Source organism: Equus quagga, chromosome 1, assembly GCF_021613505.1.
Source record: "Equus quagga isolate Etosha38 chromosome 1, UCLA_HA_Equagga_1.0, whole genome shotgun sequence".
Classification (NCBI taxonomy): Eukaryota; Metazoa; Chordata; class Mammalia; order Perissodactyla; family Equidae; genus Equus; species Equus quagga.
The window spans coordinates 114,809,150-114,831,977 of NC_060267.1; positions in this window are offsets into that span (position 1 = coordinate 114,809,150).

The window sequence follows — 22,828 nt, forward strand, 5'->3', positions numbered from 1 at the left end:
TGGTGATAGTTTCACAATTCCGTGAATATACTACAAAGCACTTTAAATGGGTGAGTTGTATGGTTTATGAATTATATCTCAATAATGCTGTTTGTAAAACAGAAAGTAAAAAGAAATTTGGGGTGACTATATTAATATCAGACAAAGTTGACTTCAGAACAAAAACATTACCAAAGATAGAGACATTACATCATAACAAATGGGGCAAATTACCAAGAAAACATAGCCATCCTAAATGGGTTTGCACTCAACAAGCGAGTTTCAAAATACATGAAACAAAAACTGATAGACAAATGAAAGGAAAAGCAGAAAAAATCAAAATAATAATTGAAGACTTAATTCCTCTATTTGATAGGTCTGTTTGCTGAAAAGACCTGGGAGGAATGAAACCCCAGTAGCAAAAAGCACACCTAGCATCCATATCTTGGTTTCTAAATACCATTTCCAATAAAAAGAACCAGTGCTCCCTGAAGAAATGACTGATTCCAGGGCTGGGACACGGAAAGTATAAGATGAACTTAAGAGAATTTTGTGCCAGACTGTAAGGAAGTATTGAAAGAATCATGGGGACATATCAAAACAACACTGGAGTCAGCTTGAAAGGACTACCACTAGCCACATCTGGGACAACTGAGCAAAACAAATCATTATGGTAACGAATGATAACCCACAGAATAAAATAAGAATCTATAAGTCCATACTGATATAAATAAATGTAAGAAGACTAAACAAATGGAAGAGAAGGAAAAATCCTTTCTTAGAATAGAATTCCAATAATAAATACAAAAGTAATGAGAGAATTAGAAAATCACTATTTGGCAACCATTATAGTAATCATTTTTCAGGCAAGGACCAGAAATAGATGCTAAAACTAGTGGGAAAAAGCCTAAAAGTATCTCATTACAAGATACTTATTGATTATAAAGAAGGAACTAATAGCTTTATAGTAAGAAAACTGCTAGCTGCCACCTTAACCAAGTGATCAAAGTTAATACCACCAGTAATTGGACAAACTGACATCATCACTGAGATATGATTCACTGAGAAGTATACTTCTGTGGTATTGACTGCCAAAATGCAAGACCTGAATTTAATCAAGAGGAAACATCAGACAAAGACATTGAGGAATTTTGTGCAAAATAATTGGCCTATACTCATGAAAAATGTCATTGACATAAATGACAAAGGACTGAGGAAATACCGCAGAAAAAGGAGACAAAAAGCTATGACAACTAATGTAATATGTTATGCCGGATTCGATACTTTACCAGCAAAAAAAGAAAAAAAGTTTTGATATAAAGGTCATTAATGAGACAAGAAAACTTGGATAAGGACTACAGATTGAAATATTGTGTTAACATTAATTTCCAGATTTTCATAATTGTCTGTGATCATGTAAGAAAACGTCCTTGTTTTTAACAAACATGTGCTGAAGTATTTAGAGATCATAAAAGTGCTGTGGACAGGGTGCTGCAGAAGCATATTTGAGGGACATCTAACCAAATTTGAGAGGGAGAGCCTTCAGTAGGAACTGATAACTAACGGCATTTTAATTTCCTGCTTCGATTATAACAAATTACCACAAACTTGGTGGCTCAAAACAACCCAAATTTATTATCTTAAGTATTGAAGATCAGAAGTCCAAAACAGGACTAAAATCAAGATGTCAAGATTGTGTTCCTTCCGGAGGCTTTACGGGAGAATCCATTTCCTCGCATTTCCAATTCCCGGTGATTGCCCACTCTCCTTGGCACTTTGCTCCAGACTTCCATTTTCAAAGCCCGCAATGGCTGGTTGAATCTTAAAGCTGTACCACTCTGACACTAACATATCTTTTGCCTCCCTCTTCCACTTTTAAGGATGCTTGTGATCACGCTGGTCTCTCCCCCCCTCCCCACACCCTATAATCCAAGATAATCCCTATATTTAAAGACCAGATGATTAGCAGCCTTAATTCCATCTAGAATCTCAATTTTCCTTCGCCAGGTAACAACCTACTCACAGATTCCAGGGATTAGGATGTGGACATCTTTGACTGGCTATTATTCTGCCTACCACAAAAGAGCTTAGTTTTCCTTCTATATCAGGTATGAAACTGTTATTTATTGCAGAAAACCAATTCATGCTGGCATAGCAATTAAGGAAATTGTTTGGTTTATGTACCTGAAAAGTGCAGAAGAAAAACTGGATTTAGCATAGGCTTGATATCTTCAAAGGACTGGTTTCTGTCAATCTCTCTGCTTGGCTTTTTTCAGCATTGATGTCATCCATCCTTATGATTTGATGATGATTATCAAAAGATGTCAGAGATAAAAATTTCTCCCTTCATATCAGCAACAGAGAGGATAGAAAAAAGAGAAAAAGGAATAGGAGGGATGGATTGAAGGGAATAACCGACAAACGTCCACTCTATCCTCGCATCCCCATTTAGTATCCAGAATTACAATCTTTTATTAATAGAGTTGTGAATAACCTAGACTATTCTAGAAGCGCTAAATTTTACCTAATAGCATCAAGTAAAGCAATGTGAAGTAAAGGAAATCGGTGGACACTAGGCTCATATTGCATGAGTTACTGAATCTTGAGGTAAAACCAACCAGGCATTGTTGTCTGCTCTGCACCAACATCCACTCAGTCTTCTATAGTCATTAGAAAACATGAAGTCTGGTTGGTTCTCAAATGCAGGAGAGAGAGAGATGGATAATTTTGCTCAACTATCAGATTTCTGCCTTATCTTTCATAGTAAATGTTTTTGCCTGCAGTAAATTTTCAATTTTAAATCTTCAATTTCTTTTTTACTTTCATATTAAGGAAAAAGACTCATGAGCTACCTAGCTAGTTTTTTCTGCCCCACTTTATTTGCTTAAAATAAGAGACTTATAAGTAAAAGGCCTTCAGTGCCTCACATTTTTTGTTGAGCACCATTACACCCTACACCACTTTCCTTTTACAAAACCAAACTCCTCTCACAAGAGACTCAGTTTGAAAACAATCCAATTAACTAGCTTATAATAGGATCACAATTTTTCATGGCTGAAAAGTCAAGTTACATATAGAAGAACAAAATGGTCATTTAGATTCTTTATTACTTATATACGTATAAAGTTCTTATATACGTATAAAAATTTCAGAGGGAAGTTTCTTTTTTTCTTCAAAGAGTAGCATGTTGCATTAGTTGTTTTCTTTGTTCTTCCTTTTAGCTTTTAAAATCAACATTCAGTAAAATGACTTTTGTGTATATACAGTTTTATGAATTTTAATGTAGGCACATACATGCAACTACCACCACTCTGAATATACAGAATAGTTCCAACACCCTCAAAACTCCCTGGCATCATTCCTTTGCAATTACATACTCCTCCCAACTTCTGGCAACCACTGGATCTACTCTCTATCAGTATAGTTTTGTCATTTGGAAAATGTCACATAAATAGAATCACATAATATGCAACTGTATTAGATTCTGATTGGTATAACAACAGCAGACACTATAAAAATTACCACAAACTTCGGGGCTTAAAACAATGCAAATTTATTATCTTACATTTTGGGAAGTTAAAAGTCCAAATTCAGTCTCAGTGGGTTAAAATCAAGATGTTAGCAGAGCTGCGTTCCTTTTGGAGACACTAATGGAGAATCCATTCCTTTGCCTTTTCCAGTTTCTACAAGCTGTCCTCATTTCTTGGCCTGTGCCCAATATCAGATTGCTTTTTCTCCTTCTGCTTTTTCATCCTTACATCACCTTTTCCACCTTCTGACCCTCCTGCTTCCCTCTTGTAAGGACCCCATGATTCCACTGGACCCAACAGGATAATTCAAGATCCTTTCCCCATCTCAAGATCCTTAACTTAATTACATCTACAAAGTTCCTTTTGCCACGCAAGGTAAAATGCATTAACAGGTTAACAGGAATTAGGACATAGACATCCTTGAGGGGGGCCATTATGCCAAGTACTACTTCAAGCTTTTGAGACGGCTTCTTTCAGCAAAATGCCTTTGAGATTCATCCAAGTTCTTGCGTATCTCAACAGTTCCTCCTTTTATCGATGAGCAATATTCTATTGTCCAGATGTAATACAGTTTATTTATCCATTCACCAGTTAAAGGGTATTCGAGTTGTTTCACTTTAGAGAAATTATGATTAAAACCAACATAAACATTCCTACATAGATTTTTGTGTGAATCCATTTTTTATTTCTCTAGTGTACATACCAAGGAATGGGACTCCTGCATCATACGTGTAACTTTATAAGAAAGTGCCAAGAGTTTTCTAGAGTATTTTCTAGAGTGGCTGTAGTATTTTCGATCCTTATTAGTAATGTATGAGAATTCCAGTTGTTCCACATTTTCCTCTACACCTGATACTGTTAGTATTGTTTATTTCAGCCACTCTACTAGGTTGTAGAGGTATCTCATAGCTTTAACTTGCATTTCTCTAATGGCTAATGATGTTGGACATCTTTTCATGCATTCATTGCCATTTTTGGAGAAGTGACTATTCAAATATTTTGCCCATTTTTTTAAATTGAGTTGGGTTCTAACCGTTAAGTTTTGAGAGTTGTTTACACATTTTAGATATAAGTCTTTTGTCTCCATTTATAAATGTTCTTTCCCAGCATATCTTTTCACTGGCTAGGACTTCCAGTACAATCTTGAACAGGGGCAAGGAGAGGACATCTATATTAGTAGAATATTGCAGCATAACAAATTACTAGAAACCTTACTGCTTAAAATAAGACATATTTCACCTGCTAAGTTTCTTTGGGTCAGGAGTCTAGCATGGTTTAGCAAGTTTTCTGTTCAGGGTCTCACAAGTCTGAAATCAGGGTGTCAGCTGTGCTCTCCTCTGTAGATTTGGGAGCCCTCTTCCAAGTTCATTCAGGTTTTACCACAACCTGAATTTTACAACCACAAAATTTAGTTCCTTGCAGTTGTAGGATTGGGGTCCCCATTTCTTGCTAGCTGATGGCCAAAGCTGCTCTCAGAAATTAGAGGCCACCCTCAGGTCCTGGTCATGTGGCTTTCTCATAGCATGGCAGCTTACTTCATCAAAGCCAACAGGAGGATCCCTCTCCAGTCTTCTAAGACAGAGTCTTATATAACCTACTATCATCTTGAAAGTTACGATACTAATAACCTTTATCACTCAACAATAACCTAATCCAGAGAGTGACTACCCCAACATGTTTGCAAGTCCTGCCCACACTCAATGGACTATGGGGTGGCAATGTTGGGGCCATCTCTAAATTCTGCCTGCCACAAAATCCTTGTCTTGTTCTCAATCTTAGAGGGAAAGCATTCAGCTTTTCAACAATATGTATGAGGTTTGCTGTACATTTTGTTGAAATTTTTTTTTTTCTGCTTTATCTCCCCAAACCCCCCTGTACACAGCTGTATATCTTAGTTGCATGTCCTTCTAGTTGTGGGATGTGGGATGCCGCCTCAACGTGGCCTGACGAGCGGTGCCACATCTGCGCCCAGGATCCGAACCCTGGGGCGCCACAGAGGAGTGCGTGAACTTAACCACTCGGCCACGGAGCTGGCCCCTGAAATTTCTTTTATGAAGTTGAGGATATTGTTTAAATTGCATTCTATTCACCTTGTCGGTGAGGGAGGGATTCCTGCCCTAGGGCTATGGGACGTTCAAACACAGGACATCCAACACTGAACAGGTGAGATCAATAGCAGTGGTTTATTAACCACTTATATTCACTGCATGGGGAATATACAATGCAGGGCCACTGGGTGTTGCACCTGGGAACAGTGTAATCAAACAAGGGCTGTGGGAGGCAGGGTTTTAGTAACAAGAGGGTCTGGTGACAGGGGAATGGTCTCCATGTGAAGATATGATTGGCTTGTTTGAATAATTACAAGAGCTGGCAAGAAACTGAAACCCACTACTCAAGGATAAGCAGGATCTGTGCCCAATCCCCTTGATAAGGAGGGTTGTCTGGCTAGGGGACCTTGTCCTCAGGAATAGAAGAGAGAATGAAACTTGTCCTTAGGCCATTCAAGGCCCTCCAGTCTCACCAGATGACAAAGCAGCACATAATGTTGGACCTTAATTTTAGGTCTTACACAACAGAAGCTTTCTTATATTCCTAGTTGCTGAGAGTTCTTATTATGAATGCAAGTTGAATTTTGTCAATTGCTTTTTCTATATCATTTGAGATGATCATGTAGCTTTTCTTATTTTGACTGTTAAAATATGATTAAGTTTATTGATTGATGTCCTAATATTTTAAAGCCTTGAAATTCTAGGATAAGCCTCATTTTGTACTGGTGTATTATTCATTTTATGTGTTGTTGGATTCTATCTGCTAATGTTTATTGAGGATTTTACATCTGAGCTCATGAGGAATATTGGTCTGTAGTTTTCTTCCTTCATCGTGTCTTTGTCTGGCTTGGAATCAGGGTAATGCCAGCCTCAAAACAAAAAATTAGATGTATTCTATTTTCTGAAAGACATTTCAAAGAATTAGCATTATTTCTTCTTGAAATGTGTGGTAGAATTCACTAGTGAAATCGTTTGGGACTGGGTATTTCTGTTTTTGAAGGTTATTGTTGAAGGCAACAAATTTAATTTCTCTAATACATATAGCAGTATTTAGATCATCTATTTCACCTTGGGTAAACTTTGGTAGTTTATGGTTTTTAAGGAATGAGTCCATTTAGTCTAAGTTGGAAAATTTATGTTCATAGAGCTATTTGTACTATTCCCTTATTATCATGCTTTATGTCTGTAGGGATATCCTCTCTCTCCTCATAGTGATAATTTATGTCTTGCCAGAGCTTTGCCAATGCCAATGATCGTCTCAAAGATTCATATTTTGTTTCATCAGTTAGTCTCTATTGTTTATTTTAAATTTCATTTACTTCTGTTGCTTTAATTTATTTTACTTTTTCTTTTCTAGTTTCTTATGGTGGAAGCTTCAAGTGCTGAGCTGAAACCTTTCTCCTTTTTAATATAAACATTTAATCCTATAAATTTCCCACTAAGCACTGTAGTAGCTGCATCACACAAAATTTTCCTATCGTGTACTTTAATTTCCATTCAGTCAAAAATATATTCTAAATTCCCTTGAGACTTCCTGTTTGACCCGTGGAGTATTAGGAAATGTATTATTTAATTTTCTAGTGCTTTAAGATTTTCCTGTTTTCTTTCTGTTAACGATTTCTAGTCTAATTCCACTATGATTAGAGCACACACTTTGTATGATTTAAATTCTTATAAATTTGTCTTATGATCCATAGTTTGCTCTATCTTGATTAATGTCCCATGTATACTTCAAAAGCACGGTATTCTGCTGAAGATATCAATCATACATATCAGTTAGATCCAGTTCGTTGACGATACTTTTCAGTTGTTCTCTATCTTTGTAATTTTCTGCCTACTAGCTTTATTGATTACTAATAGAGAAGTATTGAAATCTCCAAATGGATTTGTGTATGTGTCTGTCCCTCCTTTCATTTCTGTCAGTTTTTGCTTCATATGTTTTAATATGCCATTGTTCAGTGCACACATATTGAGGGTGTTAGGTCTTCTTGGTGATTTGAACTTTATCATCATCCCTGTAAATTATTTTTGCTCTAAAGTCTCTTCAGAGCACTCTAATTAGTCACTTGAGCTTTCTCTCGTTATTGTTTGCGGGCTGTATGTTTTTCCATCTTACTTTTAATTAACCTCTATGACTATATTTAAAGCGAATTTCTTGTGGGCAGCATATCCTTAGATCATGTGTTTTCTACATTCTGAGATTCTTTTATTTGTTGGTTTAGGGATCTACATATTAAGTAAAAACACCATCTATTCCATTTAATCTAGGGTATTAAAAACAGATTTTATATTAAGTAATTATTGATATGTTTGGATTTGGGTCTACCAGTACTTTTTAAACAGCTTTATGTGTAATGTACATGTAATTTATATACCACAAAATTGGCTTTTTTTCTTTCATGTGCACAACATAGTGATTTGATATTTACTTACACTACAAAATGATCACTCTGATGAGACTAGTTACCATCTGTCATCATACAAAGTTATTACAATATTGTTACCATTATTTGTTGTTGATGGTTCTCTGTTTTTGTTTCCCTTTTCCGTTTTCTGCCATCTTCTGTGTTGTTTGAACATATTTTGGTATGCCTTCTTAATGTATCTACTTTGTTTTTGACCATACAGTGGTTGCTTAACTTCTCGTAGTTTCCTTCCAATCAATAAATATATATATATATATATTTTTTTTTTGAGGAAGATTAGCCCTGAGCTAACATCCGCCACCAAACTTCCTCTTTTTGCTGAGGGAGACTGACCCTGAGCTAACATCCATGCCCATCTTCCTCTATTTTGTGTGGGATGCCTGCCACAGCATGGCGTGACAAGCGGTGTGTTGGTCCATGCCTGGGATCCGAACCGGTGAACCCCAGGCCGCCAAAGCAGAACATGCGAACTTAACCGCTATGCCACCAGGCTGGTCCCCTTCCAATCAATATTTTGCCACTTCCAGTGAAGAGAGAAACCTTACATCATATAGTTTTCTTTATCCTTTTCCCCTTTATGTTATTACATATTTTATCTACAAACATTAAAAATTTCATCAGAAAACGTTATAATTTTTTCTTTCAACCATCGAATATATTTTAAAGAATGTGATAAGAGAATAATTGTCTATAATTACTCAGATACTGACCATTTCTGTTGCTCTTTCTTCAGTCTTGTATTATTTCCCCCTGTCTAATGAAATTTCTTTAACAATTTTTCTTGGAGCAGATCTGCTGGCAACAAGATCTTTTTTTTCCTTCATCTGAGAATGTCTTTATTTCATCTTCATTCCTGAAGGATATTTTTTGCTGGATATAGAATTCTGTCTTGACAGTTCTTTCCTTTAATAACCTTAAAAATGTTGTGCCTGGGGCTGGCCTGGTGGCCCAGGGTTTGCCGGTTCAGATCCCGGGTACAGACCTACGCACCACTTGTCATGCCATGCTGTGGCAGGTGTCCCACATACAAAGTAGAGGAAGGTGGGCACAGATGTGAGCTCAGGGCCAGTCTTCCTCAGCAAAAAGAGGAGGATTGGCAGTGGATGTTAGCTCGGGGCTAATCTTCCTCAAAAAAAAGAAAAGTTGTGCCTCCATAGTTTTTGATGAGAAATCAGCAGTCACTCAAATTGTTGTTATGCTGTAGGTAATGTGTCATTTATCTCTGTTTGCCTTCAAATATATACATATTTTTTATATTTAGTTTTAAACAGTTTGATTATGATGTGTTTGGAAGAAGATTTCTTTGGGCTTATCCTGTTTGTGTGTTTGAGCTTCTGTAGGATTGTGTCACCAAATTTTGGAATTCTTTTAGATATTATTAGTTCAAATCTTTTTTTGTACGTCACACTCTTTCTAATGACATGTATACATTAGTCTCTTTGATACTGTCTCACGGTTCCCAGAGGCTTGGTTCAATTTATGATAATACTTATGTTTTTCTTTTCTCTCTGTTGTTCAAATTGGATCATTTCTATCAATCTATCTTAAAGTTCAGTGATTATTTCTCTGTCATCTGCATTCTGATTTTGAGCCTATCCAGTAACTTAAAAAATTTCTGCTACATTTTTGAGTTCTAAAATTTCACTTTGGTTCCTTCGTATCTTCTGTTTCCTTGCTGAAACTTTCTATCTTTCCATTTGTTTTAAAAGCATTCACCGTTACCACTTGGAATATTTTTATAATAGCTGATTTTAAATCTCTGTCAGATAATTCCAACATCCATGTCATGTTGCCATTAGTGTTTATTGATTTTCTTTTCCCAAATGAGTTGAAATTTTTCTCATTCTTCCTATGTCACATTGGATTGTATCCTGGACACCTCGAATATTATAATATGAGACTCTGAGTGTTGAATCGATCCTATGGTGAATATTTATATTTTGGCAGGTACTCTACCTGGCTGGGTTCAGTCCACAAGTTCCAATCAGCCTTTGTTATACAATTTGGATCTGCCCACATGTGCTCTACCAAGCACTCAGTCTGGGCCCTGGGTATGACATAGATAAGATCTCAAAGTCTGTGTATGCTATTTAGGGTCAAATCCAGGACTGTGCAGCATGGGGATGAATACAAGTCTATAAACATGTTTAAGACGTTGCCTTCCCAAATTCTTCTTTCTTCATTCACTCTCCAGTACTTTCAGGTTCCATGAGTCCCTTTTGGTCTTCCCACCAAAAATCTGGGGCTTTCAGTTATCCTACTCTGCTATGTGTTGACTACACTTGCATTAGGACCAAGCAATCAGAAGCCAATGAGAGAAAAAAACAAAAGAGAGAGAGAAGCAACAGAGGCCTCCCCACCCCTTGAGGCACCATCTCCTTATATCAGAGAGGAATAATTCTCATCCTTCAAAGTTTTGACTTCTGCAGGCTCCTGTTGCCACTGTTGCTATTGCTGTAGTGGGGTCATAGTCATAGGATTGCTTGGAGGCTGAGCATAGAGGACAGAGACAAAAAACATGGAGATCTTCCCAACTCTGTCTGAGTGTAAGGAATTCCCTTTTCTTCTCCCTCAAACCAGAAGCAGAGGACTTCTTCTAGAGCTCTCTCTGACTCTATCGATGCCCATTTTGAGTTGAGCCTCATGGACTTCAGATGGGAAGGATACTAGATGGAGGAAAAATGGCAATCTTACCACACATTCCTAGTCTTCTTCCTCAATCCATCTGGTACTATTTACTTTCAAAAAAAATTGTGATATACATATTACATCATCTGCATTAATCTGCTAGGGCTGCCATAACAAAAGACCACAGACTGCATGGCTTAAACATCAGAAATTTATTTTCTCACTGTTTTGGAGGCTGGAAGTCTAAGATTAAGATGATAGCAGGTTTGGTTTCTCCCAAGGCCTTTTTCTTGTCTTGTAGACTTCTTGCTGTGGCCTCACATGGCCTTTTCTCTGGACATATACATCCCTGGTGTCTCTTCTTATAAAAAACACCAGTCCTGTTGGGTTAGGGCCCCACTCTCATGACCTCAACTTTAATTCCTTTTTTAAAGGCCCTATCACCAAATACAGTTGTATTGTAAGGTACTGTTACAATTACAATTACAACCTCAACATAAGAATTTGGCAGGGAGGACACAATTCAGTCTATAATACCATCATAAACAATTGTAAATATACAGTTCCACAGTATGAAGCACATTCATGTTATTGTAAAATCATCATCACCATCCATTTCCAGAACACTTTTCATCTTGCGAAACTGATGTTCTGAACCCATTAAATAATAACTCCCTATTCTCCTCTCCCCTCAGCTCCTGGCAACCACCATTCTATTTTCTGTCTCTATGAATTTGATTACTCTACATAATTCAGATAAGTGGAATCATACAGTTTTTGTCCTTTTTGTGACTGGCTAATTTCACTTAGTATAATGTCCTGAAGCTTCATCCACGTTTTAACATAGCATGTGTCAGAATTTCCTTCCATTTTAACGCTCAGTAGTATTCCATTGAATGTCTGTGCCACATATTTGTTTATCCATTCATCTATAGATGAATTTTGGGTTGTTTTCACGTTTTGGCTATTATGAATATATTGACTTTTAAGAGTCTTCAAATAACTTATTCAAGCTTGCTGTCCAGGTTATAATTGCTTTTGGTGGGAAAGACAGAGTGAGGTGTACTTACTCTATATTATCCAGAATAACAACTCACTAATTTCATTTTAATTTACTAGCAGGAACTCATTATAAACATTACAGAAATTGTCTGATGGTATTTGATTTGAAAGGCAGCATTGATCTAAATATGTCTCCCACTTCTACTATTATCTAGAGGTACTTGCTTAAATTAAAACATCTCCATCTCTAGACATTTCTGTTTGAAGAAGCAAACAGTCTTGGAAAGGAGTAATACAAAAATTTTAATAAAATATTAGTCACTGATATCTTAGTATGACTTAATTTATGGGTTCTTTCTTCTTTATACTTAGTTGAAAAGTGAGGCATTGAGCAACTTACGAATAAATAACAACTCAATAGGCGAAAGCATAATGTTTCCACTCCCTCTACTTAATGCCTGCCATTATCCTCAAATAACATGTATTACCTGTCTATTTTATTTGAGATAATTATGTATGACAATAAAAAGTCTTTATGAAAAAGATATTTCTATCAACAGAACTACCTTAATTTCAATCACCATGCTAGGAAACTCAGAGCAATTTTTAGATCTCTTTTGGTCTTATTTAATAGGCATAAAAATAATGGTAAGACAGAAATTTTCCATAGATGTGACCTGATGATCCTGAATTGGAGCTAACATTCACTGGAATGGAGAATTGGCCATCTCAGTAAATCCAGTGTAGTTACTAGTGAATAGTCAATCCAATTATCTTAGACCTAAAAAGTTTAAATTAAGCCTCTCCTAATATGGAGATGGTTTCAATTGCTAACAGGATAATTGCACCTGGTTTCAAAGTACAGGCTGCAGTTTTCTTTTTTAGGAACTCATTTTTGGAAATAGAGCAATTCCCTCATGGAAGGATGATTAATAAAACAACTGAGTTTTCTCTCATCCTTGAATGTACTGCTGTATTTCATACTGACATAACTAATAATAAACAGACCTGTCCTTTTTGTTTACTTTCATGTGTTCCCACATTGTCTTACTTTATTATGATTACATTAGCAATTAGTAAAGGAGGAATGAGCATGGCATCTATTTATTACCATCAGCCTATTAATTTACATTGGAAATCCCCTCTACGCCTTGCCATGCTGCGCCATTCTGTGTTGAGCCATCTGAGGTTTCAGAGAGAGCTCTCATTATCAAATTAATTCTGAAAGAAGTAAGCGTTCGCCCTTCCCATTTTTTCAGGAGAGACCTACTAACAGATGTTCTTTTATGTTATACACATACCTCCGTTATCCACTTCGGGGGGCTGCACGACTTACCTGCTTTGTATGATGCAAATGAAGTGAGAATTTGGAAAAAATGGTGTCATGGACTTCTTTGTACTTACTTTCTTAACCTTTGAAATTTTAATAGAAAGTAACCTTTTCTTTATGTTATGTTTAATTAAATCTCTCCCACTCTTCAAAGAAAACCACATTTTTCTCCATGAGGTAAACTTGAGATTGCAATTGAACATTCCTTCTCAGTCAATAACTCTATAATATTCTCAATCAGCAAATATAATGCCTAATAAAGCTCCATTTACTGGGTGAATGTTTATTAATTGTGTGTTTACAGTGAAAACGACTGTGTCTCAAAATATATCAGTCTATAAACAATTTATTTTCAGGTTAAAAGTTTATATTTACTTAGATTTTATTTGAATATAAGCTACAGTACAATTATAAAGTTCTCTCTCAGTTTTTATCTAAAATAGTTTCACAGCTGTAAGTTCTTAAAAAAGATGCAAAATTCATTTTTCAATAGTATCAGTAATTTGGACAAAATACTTTAACATAGAAAACAAAAGTTATTTGCTACTCTGGTTGAAAACATTCCAACTATTCTTTAAAGAATCACAATCTGCTATTTATTTCAGATGTGTATCATTGCAAAACTTTCACAACATATCTGCTTCTGCTCAGAAATTTGATGATCTACCATTTTATTGTGTTAAAAATGTTAGAATATTTTTTACTGCAATAAATACAATTCTCTAATAGTATTACTTCTAAAGAACAAAGCAGGTGTTTTGAATATTCTTATGATTCTGGGCTAACAATACAAACTGAACTACCAGACCCCATTGGTGGTAACTAATTTCGGCCATCCTCAGTAATTATTTTATTCTACTTGCCAAAGTCTATGCTTTACATCCTAACTTTTAAGGATAAGTAAGAATATTTTGGTATCTTTTATGGTATTGCTTTGCAATGGAGACAAACCTAAAAGATCAAATAGGTTGTATAAAGTGATTCACTCATTCAACAAATATTTAATGAACTCTTACTACTCCCAAAGCACTGTCCTGGGTAATGAAAATATATCTATGAGCAAAACAGACAAATATTCCTGTCTATATTGAGATGCCATTCTAGCATGGGAGTTGAAGAAATATGTCAGAAATATAATAAACAAGCAAATTATGTAGGGTATAAGACGATGAGTACTATAGATAAAAGGAAAAGTTAACGAGAGCGAGAAGTTCGTGGCGGGGTGGGAGCACATGTTTCAAGATTAAATAGACAGTCAGGGTTAGTCATTGAGGACAGGGCCGAAGGTGGTGAGGGGGTTAGCCATGTAGCTTCTGGGGAGGAGCATTCCAGGCAGAGGGGTAGTGGAAGAAGATCCTAAGGAATGCTTGAGGAAGGGAAAAGGAGTCATACAATTTAATGGGAAAAAGCAAGAAAGAGAAGAGCAAGTCCTGGAGGGTGTTCAAGTGCTGGAGAGGGGGCTTGATTGCTGTGCATAAAGATTCCCCTAATTTCATGAGCTTTAGGTCCATGTGACTTTCAAAACCTCAGCTTTTAAAAAATTTTCCATCAATCTTTTATAAATATTATAATTAAATATTTAGATTACTCTGAATTATTTTTAACAAAATAGAATTGGGTAAGACTGCATCATGAAAAAGCAATGAATTACATATGTTCTGTCCCTATTTGGGGGGGAAAAAGACATCTATCTGCAACAATCCTCCCATTTTGACTATTATTCAGGTAGACTGATGCCCTGGCTAAGAAGGCTCCAGAGAGTGAATCAGTGTCTTAGAGTTTTATAATTGAGAAAATGTTACCAAAAGATGGATCAGAAAGCCAAGCCCCAGCACTGACATTACAAATAATCATAGAAGCAAAGAACGCATCAGGCATTTTCCTATGATTTCTACTGAAAAGAAAGGAGGGAAACCAGGAAAGAGGGAGGATGAGAGAAGAGGTGTGACAGGAAGCCTATGTGATGGTTGAACAAGCCAGATGCAAAACAAAACATGGTCTAAAATTTGGACATGTCATGTGCACCATTTCAATGTGGAAAAGATCTATTGGGAAAATATTATGAAATAAGCAACTGGAAAAACGCATTTGCTTCTCCCATAGTTTGACTAAATGGTCACAGTATACTAGAAATTATATGGACATTAAAGATGAAATGCCTCTGGCAGTTTTGAGGTGATAGAGGGCATTTTAATTGGTGATACATTTAAAAAGTACAACACATTGAACCTAGATGATTCAAACTAAAACCTTCTATTTTCCAATGCAGAAATGATGCAATCGGCTATTCGTTTCCTACCATAAACATAAATATACTTTATAAAGAGCTAAGCTTACCCAGTTTAGTATCATTTGGGAGTTAAATAATTGTTAATTCTCTTTCATCAGGTCTAGGAAGAAGTCTACTTACTTGATATTAAAAATTTCATAACTCTCCAGATCTTAACAAACGGTTCTATTATTTGAAAAGCATCAACAGACTCGAATATAATTGAAACTGAAGTTTGAAGCCAAACAGTTGAAACCTTTATACTAATTAAATTCCTTCATTACTAATTAGAAACATACATCAAATTAAAATCAACTATTTTTGTTGAGTGTAATAAAACCACAAAACCTGTCTGATTATCCATAACAGCTCAAGTTCTCTATCATATAAATAAGGTATTTTTATTATACCTATAAAATCTGTTTACCTGTACTTATTTTTAAACCTGTCAAAGAAGAAAATGTTTATATATTAACTAAGCTTGAACTCTGCTTTGGCCTCCTGCATAAAGTTTAATTCTCATGCCGGTAACTCCACAACACGAGAAGTTCACAAAATCCATTACTCTAACCACGCATTATTACAATTTTTTTTAATTGCAATAAATATTACCCTTTAAGGACACTGGTAATTACAGGGTTGAACAGGAAGGGTTGCTAGGAAAATGATTCTCACCTCTAATTACAGCAATGGGAAGTGTGCGCATAAATTAATACAGTTGTTTTACAGACTATTCTCAGCTTGATAACTGAGATAACTCTCTTCCTTTTAGTGTCTACAATAAAGGAGTGATCGCCTTTTACAGCAAACTCTGTGGCCTAGAAAATCTCATCTTTAGGAATAGATGGTGTCAAATCTAGAAAAACAATAGTCAACAGAGGTGGCGTCCCTGAGTTGACAGTTGTCTAGAGTCGGCACTACTGTAATTTTGCTACATTCTTAGTCTCGGCCAAGTGAAACCTCCATTTTTCCTCTTCAGAAATTCAATGTAAATCATAGGTAAAATCCTCTAACCAAAAAAAGTATTCCAAAAAGTGACAACAATTACCTTTCCAGAATAGAAATGAAGAAATTTTTGCAAAAACAGAAAACATCACTTACCTTATTTATCATACAACCATGGCATTTACAGTACATTCTATTCTGTGATACTGATTTACCTTTGCAAATTTCACTATAAATCATATGCATTTAATAGGGACTGCGAAAAAACACAAAAGAGATTGGTAAACTTGAAATATCTGCATAAAAGAGATATCTAGTGACATTCAGCACAGAAGTTGATACCTTCTCTTATCATCTTTTCAACACAGATGTTTGTATACAGAAAAATTCCATACATATATATATGAGATGACAACATAAATATGTTTTGTGGAGCTTGCAATGTAAGAGAATTCAGGAAAATGAAAAGATAATCCAATGGTGAGGAAAGAAGAGAAGGGCGTGCAATGGAGGCAGATATCAAATCTTGAGTCTACTAAAGAGTACAAAACAGTAGAACTTTTGGAAATAAAACAAGATCTTCTGGAACATTTAAAGCAGAACATTTAATAAATGACTAGCCTAATGACCACAATACAATTATCCACCCCATTTCCTTCTCTGGACACATACTCTGTTCCTGACATACCTAGTTTATTTTAGCCTAAAATCCTCAGCTCTTCCAACACTTTACTATTCCTTATATAGCTCTTCATTCCACATTTTTCATGGGTATCACTTATGGTCAATCTAATGGGATATTTTTGGACACATAACAGAAGTAGGCAATATAACCTTCTATGTCTTTACACCTTCCACTTGAAATTTATGGCTGAGGCACGTTATCTCAATACTCCATCCTACCCATAGTCCCCAAAGATTGGGAAGTGAAGTTACAACAGCAATGCTTCAACATTTCACCTACTCCTTCGGATTCCATAACAGAAGCAGTGGGCTACACAACTCTCTTGGGACTTGTGATATGTGATTCCTTGAGTTAACCACATTGGTGGTTCATGTCAGGGATTATTAATGAGAGACTAAGTTTTTGTATGCTTCAGTTAGGGTGTATACAAAAAGGTGTGTAGGAATATTTGCATACTGTTAGCGGTGGTTTGCAGACCCTGTTAAGTTTATCACTGAAGCCTCAAGTTATACATGAACTTCAGGTTAAGAACCCTGCCTGCAAGAAATCCTTAAGAGCACTCGCTGCCTACTTCCTGCCCCATCAATCACCACACAGACCAAGAGCAGGCAGCTGTGCTGAGAGTTGCTTTTCACTTGTGTCTACGAGGAGATGAATTATTGACTCCAGCCCCTCTAAGAAACTGGGTTTTTGCTCAATAAGGTTTACCTTCAGTAAGTCAGTGAACAATATTTTCTCAGCGTTTTTTGTGTATAAGAACTCATATTCAGCATCTTGGGGAGAGGTCAAAAATAAACATCAAAACAAAAACTCAGATGTTTATTTTCCCGGGAATGAGCTCAAAGTGTAATTGGACATCACCACCTCTGTATCTCATACAAATGAATGGTGTGTCTATAGACTAACTCATAGCAGAAGATTTGTATTTTTAAAATTGGGTTTATTGTTGAAAACACACTTTTCCTAAGCAAAATTCAGCACCGTGTTAGGAATTCCAAGGAGCAACCAAGTAGAAATGATACTTACGATGCACAGACTTTCATTTTAGCTATATCAGCAAAGCATATTATTTTGCTAATATGTTTCCTATATATAAACATTTTTCTTCTCTTGCCATATTTGGTTTGGAGTTTGAATTGTTCTTGTCTCCTAGTGTTATAACACATACTATGCTTACAACAAAGTTGATGCTTGTTAACTGACCGATGATTTGATGGCAAGAGGCATACCTTTCATCCCAGAGTTAAAAAAGACCCACTGAACAATGGGCTGGTCCAAGCAGTCTTGAAAGTGACAACCAGCCTGATGTGCTAGGAAGAGCACTGAACCTGGAGTCCAAAGACATGGTTCATAGCCTGCCTGCTGATGACTGCAGCTGTGTGACCTTGGACAGTTAATCTATCTGGGGCTAGTTCTCATTTTAAAATGGACTATAATTATACCTGCCCTATATTCCACACAGGGATATTTTGAAGCTCTAATTTAATAATGAGCTGCATCTCCTGTCCCAGATTTGAAGGAAAGAAACAGAACAAAAAGTATGAGAGAGTAGATAAAGTAAGTTAGGAATCTTTTCCAAATTCCTACGTTTATGTTGGCTAGAGATCACCACTGGAGGAAATGAAGGCCAAAGAATATTAAAAGAAGTCAGCAAAGAAGCATCATTAAAGATTTGTGTCCTCTTTTACAAACTAATTCCGCTTCCTACATCTCCATTTTCTGATCAGCTTCATCAAGGGGAAAATATGCTGTCTCTAAAATACTACAGTTCTAGAATATGATTCTGCCCATTTAAAAAAGTGCAACTAATTTTACCGTAGGCATGAGAAAAGATTTTAATAGATTATGTGTAATCAGCTCACATGAATGTAAATTCCCTAAGAATTTTGATGATTTTCAAACTTACATGAGTTGTTTTTTTCAGATGAGGACAATAAGAGAATTACTACACTAACAGATATTGTACCGTGTGCCAAGTCTTGAGCTAAGTTATTCATATATTTATGTTATAGAAACCCAGTAATACCTACGATCTTGGTATTTTTATTGTTCTAAATTTACATATGAAAAAAGGAGGCTTGCTCTTAAGTATCAGAACCTAGATTTGAATTTATATATGAACGCATATCTTTCTGACCACGAAGCCCACAATCATTTCTAAGTACTACACAGTTTCTCATTGTATAAGATAATAGGTATTAGAAAATAATGTTAGGTGAGATAAAATCCTTGTTCTTTAGAAGCTTATAATTTAGATGAGGAAATCAGACAAGCACACAAGTGATAAAAGATTATAAGGAGAATAATATGAACTAATATTTATTTTTTCCAGCTTTATTTAGATATAATTGACATACAACATTGTGTAATCAACTTATGATGACTTGATACACATTTATATTGCAAAATAAGGTTAGTTAACACATCCTCTACCTCACATACTTACCACTGTCTTGTCGTGGTGGTGGTGATAACATTAGAGCTCTACTTTCACGGCAACTTTGAAACATATAATACAGTACTGTTACCTGTAGTCACCATGCTGTACATTAGATCTCCGGAACTTATTCCTCTTATAGCAGCATCCCCCTATTTCCCCCACTCCTCAGCCCCTGGCAACTCCCATTCTACTCCCTGTTTCTGAGTTCAATGTTTTTAGATTCCACGTAAAACTGAAATCATACAGTATTTGTCTTTCTCTTCTGACTTATCTCACTTAGCACAATCAAGGTCCATTCATGTTGTCGCAAATGGCAGGATTTCCTTTTTTAAGGTTGAATAATTGCCATTTGATATATAGAGAGATACAGACATACATAGAGTTTTAGATATAGATATATAGATACAGATCACATTTTCTTGAAGAACTAATATTTAATGACTGTCTATATGATGGCTGTCCTATACTAGGCACTCAACATTCCTCAACAATCCTATGAATCCTATGAGATCAATGTGATTGCCATTCCCATTTTACAGACAGGAAGGCTGAGGTTTTAGAAGGTTATGTTATTTGTCCTAAGCCACACAACTAGAGAATAGCAGTTTTGTGATACAAGCCCGGGCACTCAGACACCAGGGCCATCTTGATACTAACAAAAGTAGCACAAATTCAATAGAGAACAGAGAGTATGAGCTAATGAATGTCCAGTTAGGGGGCTAGGGACATAAAAAGCTTCATTAAAAAAATTACATACATGCACTGTGATATAAGAAGAAATACATATATTTTGGTGTTCATCCCAGCTCCTGTCCAGAGCACCTGAAACCTTTGTAATTTCCTAAGCAAAAAGGTGATAAGAGCATCTTCTGTTCTAATATTTGGTTTTTGACTTCAATTCCTGACACAGAGCTCCTAAATCCCTTGGAACTTCCTGGGTGAGAGGAGCATCTTTTGTTCTAATGAGGCAACTCTTGCTGGGCTCCTGGATGGGAGCTTGCCACCAGAATGACCAAGCCGTGATTAGAAGCTTGGAATTTTCAGCTTCATCCCCTATCCTGTGGGAAGAATAGAGGGGCTGGAGATTTTGTTAATAATCAATAATGCTTATATGATGAAGCCTTCAAAAAATCCCTGAACTAGGGAGTTCAGAGAGCTTCCAGATTGGAGAACACATCCACGTGCTGGAGGGTGGCTCGCCACAACTCCACAGAGACAGAGACTCCAGCGATGGGGACCCTTCCAGACCTCACCCTGTGTACTTCGTCATCTGGCTGTTCATTTGTGTCCTTTAAAATATCCTTTGTAATAAATCAGCAACAATAACTGTTTCCTGGGTTCTGTGAGCTGCTCTAGCAAATTATCAAATTCAAGAAGGGGGTCTTGGGAACCTCCCATTTGTAGCCAAGTCAGAGTGATCTGGGGACCCACTACTTACAATTGTGGACTGAAGTGGGGGACAGCCTCGTGGGACTGAACCCTTAACCTGTGGGATCTGCTCTAACTCCAAGCAGTTACTGTCAGAATTGCTTGGTGTGGGGAACCCACACATCTGGTGTCAGAAGTGTTGTGAGTGTGAGAGTAAAGGAAAAAACCTGAGTTTTTCCTATAGATGCATATACAGTATACTAATATATGTTTATATATACAAATAACTTGAGATTTTGATCTCTAGGAATTAATAATATGGGAATTATCTATCCAAAATTCCTGAATGGATGTCCAAGAAATCAATTACCTTTGCCTGCCAAAATCCAAGTCTGAGATTTTGGAGCAGTTAAATAGAAAATGAGTTAGAAAACATGAACCCGCAGATCATGTACCCACAGAGTACCTGATCCTGTCAAAAATACCACATCACTATTTAGACCTTCAGGCACCATGACTCTGTAAGTAAAAGGGCTGGTTTTCTCCTGTTCAGACTGCCCTGCGACTTTATATATACAGCACCAGTTCTATTATTTCTACCAATTCTCAGTTCTGGAGAATTGAAGGTGGACGTCAACCAAGAAAGAAGGAAAGGGAGCTAGTCCTAATTTGGAAGAATTTCAAGACCAAGTATAAGATGTCAGAATGTTCAGACATGCTATACTAAAATGAAGTGCTGAAGCTTTACAAAAATGATCAAGATAAAAGAAAATTCAGAGAAGCATGGATGGTGTGTGACCACGGCTGTGAGCGACAGTTTGCAGTGTTATAGTTAGTGCTTTTTAAAAACATTAGAAATAAATTTAGGCCCAACTGAGTCCCAGAATACACACATTCAACATAAGCAAATTAAACCTGAAGGAGTCAGTAAAAAGAAGGAACCATTCCTTTATTTGCCATCTGCACCCACCACCTTCAACCTCCTCCCCGAGGTAAACCTTAGCTTCCAATAACCCACAAGATAAATGCAGAGAAACCAAACAAGCTAGTTAATGGTTCTTAAACCTTGACAGCCCTGGTCCAAGCCATTATGAACAATTTAGTGCCAACCTTCTAACTTAATCCCTAAGTAAGCTACAACTCCATTGTACATATATTCATATTTTCCATGATCCCAAAACTTCCATTTTAATATATCTCTACTATGTATAAAAATTAAATAGACTCACCTTAGAATGCTATGTCTGGATATAAGGTCAAACACCTTCATTAGTTATGTAATTTCTACTTATTGCTGAATGTATCTAAGCAACAGTGGGGTGGCTGGACTAAAATAATTTAAGGCTCCTTCTAAACCTGGTTTTCTATGATGCTAATGGGGAATCTATTTATATGCTGGCATGCACCTAAGAGAGGTTATTTGACTTTCAATTTATTTATTCATAGTCTAACAGAAATGGAATTTTACAGAGACAAACTACATGTGTAGAGCACTTTATTTTTATAAACTCTATTAACATATTGTTTCCTTTTATTCTTATCCTATGAGTGAATTAATACAGGTATTACAAGAGTCCTTCCATGACTCTTTCTAGTTCATGTAGGTGATTAGCGGCAGATTCTATGAATAGAATCATTCATATATAATTTGGTGGGGTCTGGCTTCCTGCTCTCAACATAATGCTTTTAGTATTAGTCCATGATGTTGGCAGATAGTGTTCAAGTCTTCTTTTATGTCACATTTAAAGTCTTTTTCTTATAAACAGCACACAATTGGACTTGCTTTTTCATCTAGTCACAGAATCTCTGATTTTTAATTGGAACGTTAGAGCATAACATTTTTGAACCAAACAAAATTTTTAAAAATGAGGTCCCTGTAATCAAACTTTGATAAATACATAAAAATATGCCAAGACCACATCCAGTTGCTTGTATATTCTCCACCTTTTCTGATCATGTTGACGTGTCAACTTAGCCTTCCTGACAATCAGGTGGTTAAGAGGACAACACTAATATGTACGCCCGAATTATTGTTGATTTCTGCCTTATGGTTTCATAGGTTTTGTCATGAAGTACAGGCATACAAAACCTTCAAACCACACATTTTTTAAAAGAGGAGAAACAGACAGCATTTACAAAACATTACAAAACTGCAAAGTTTGTAATCCAAATGAATAG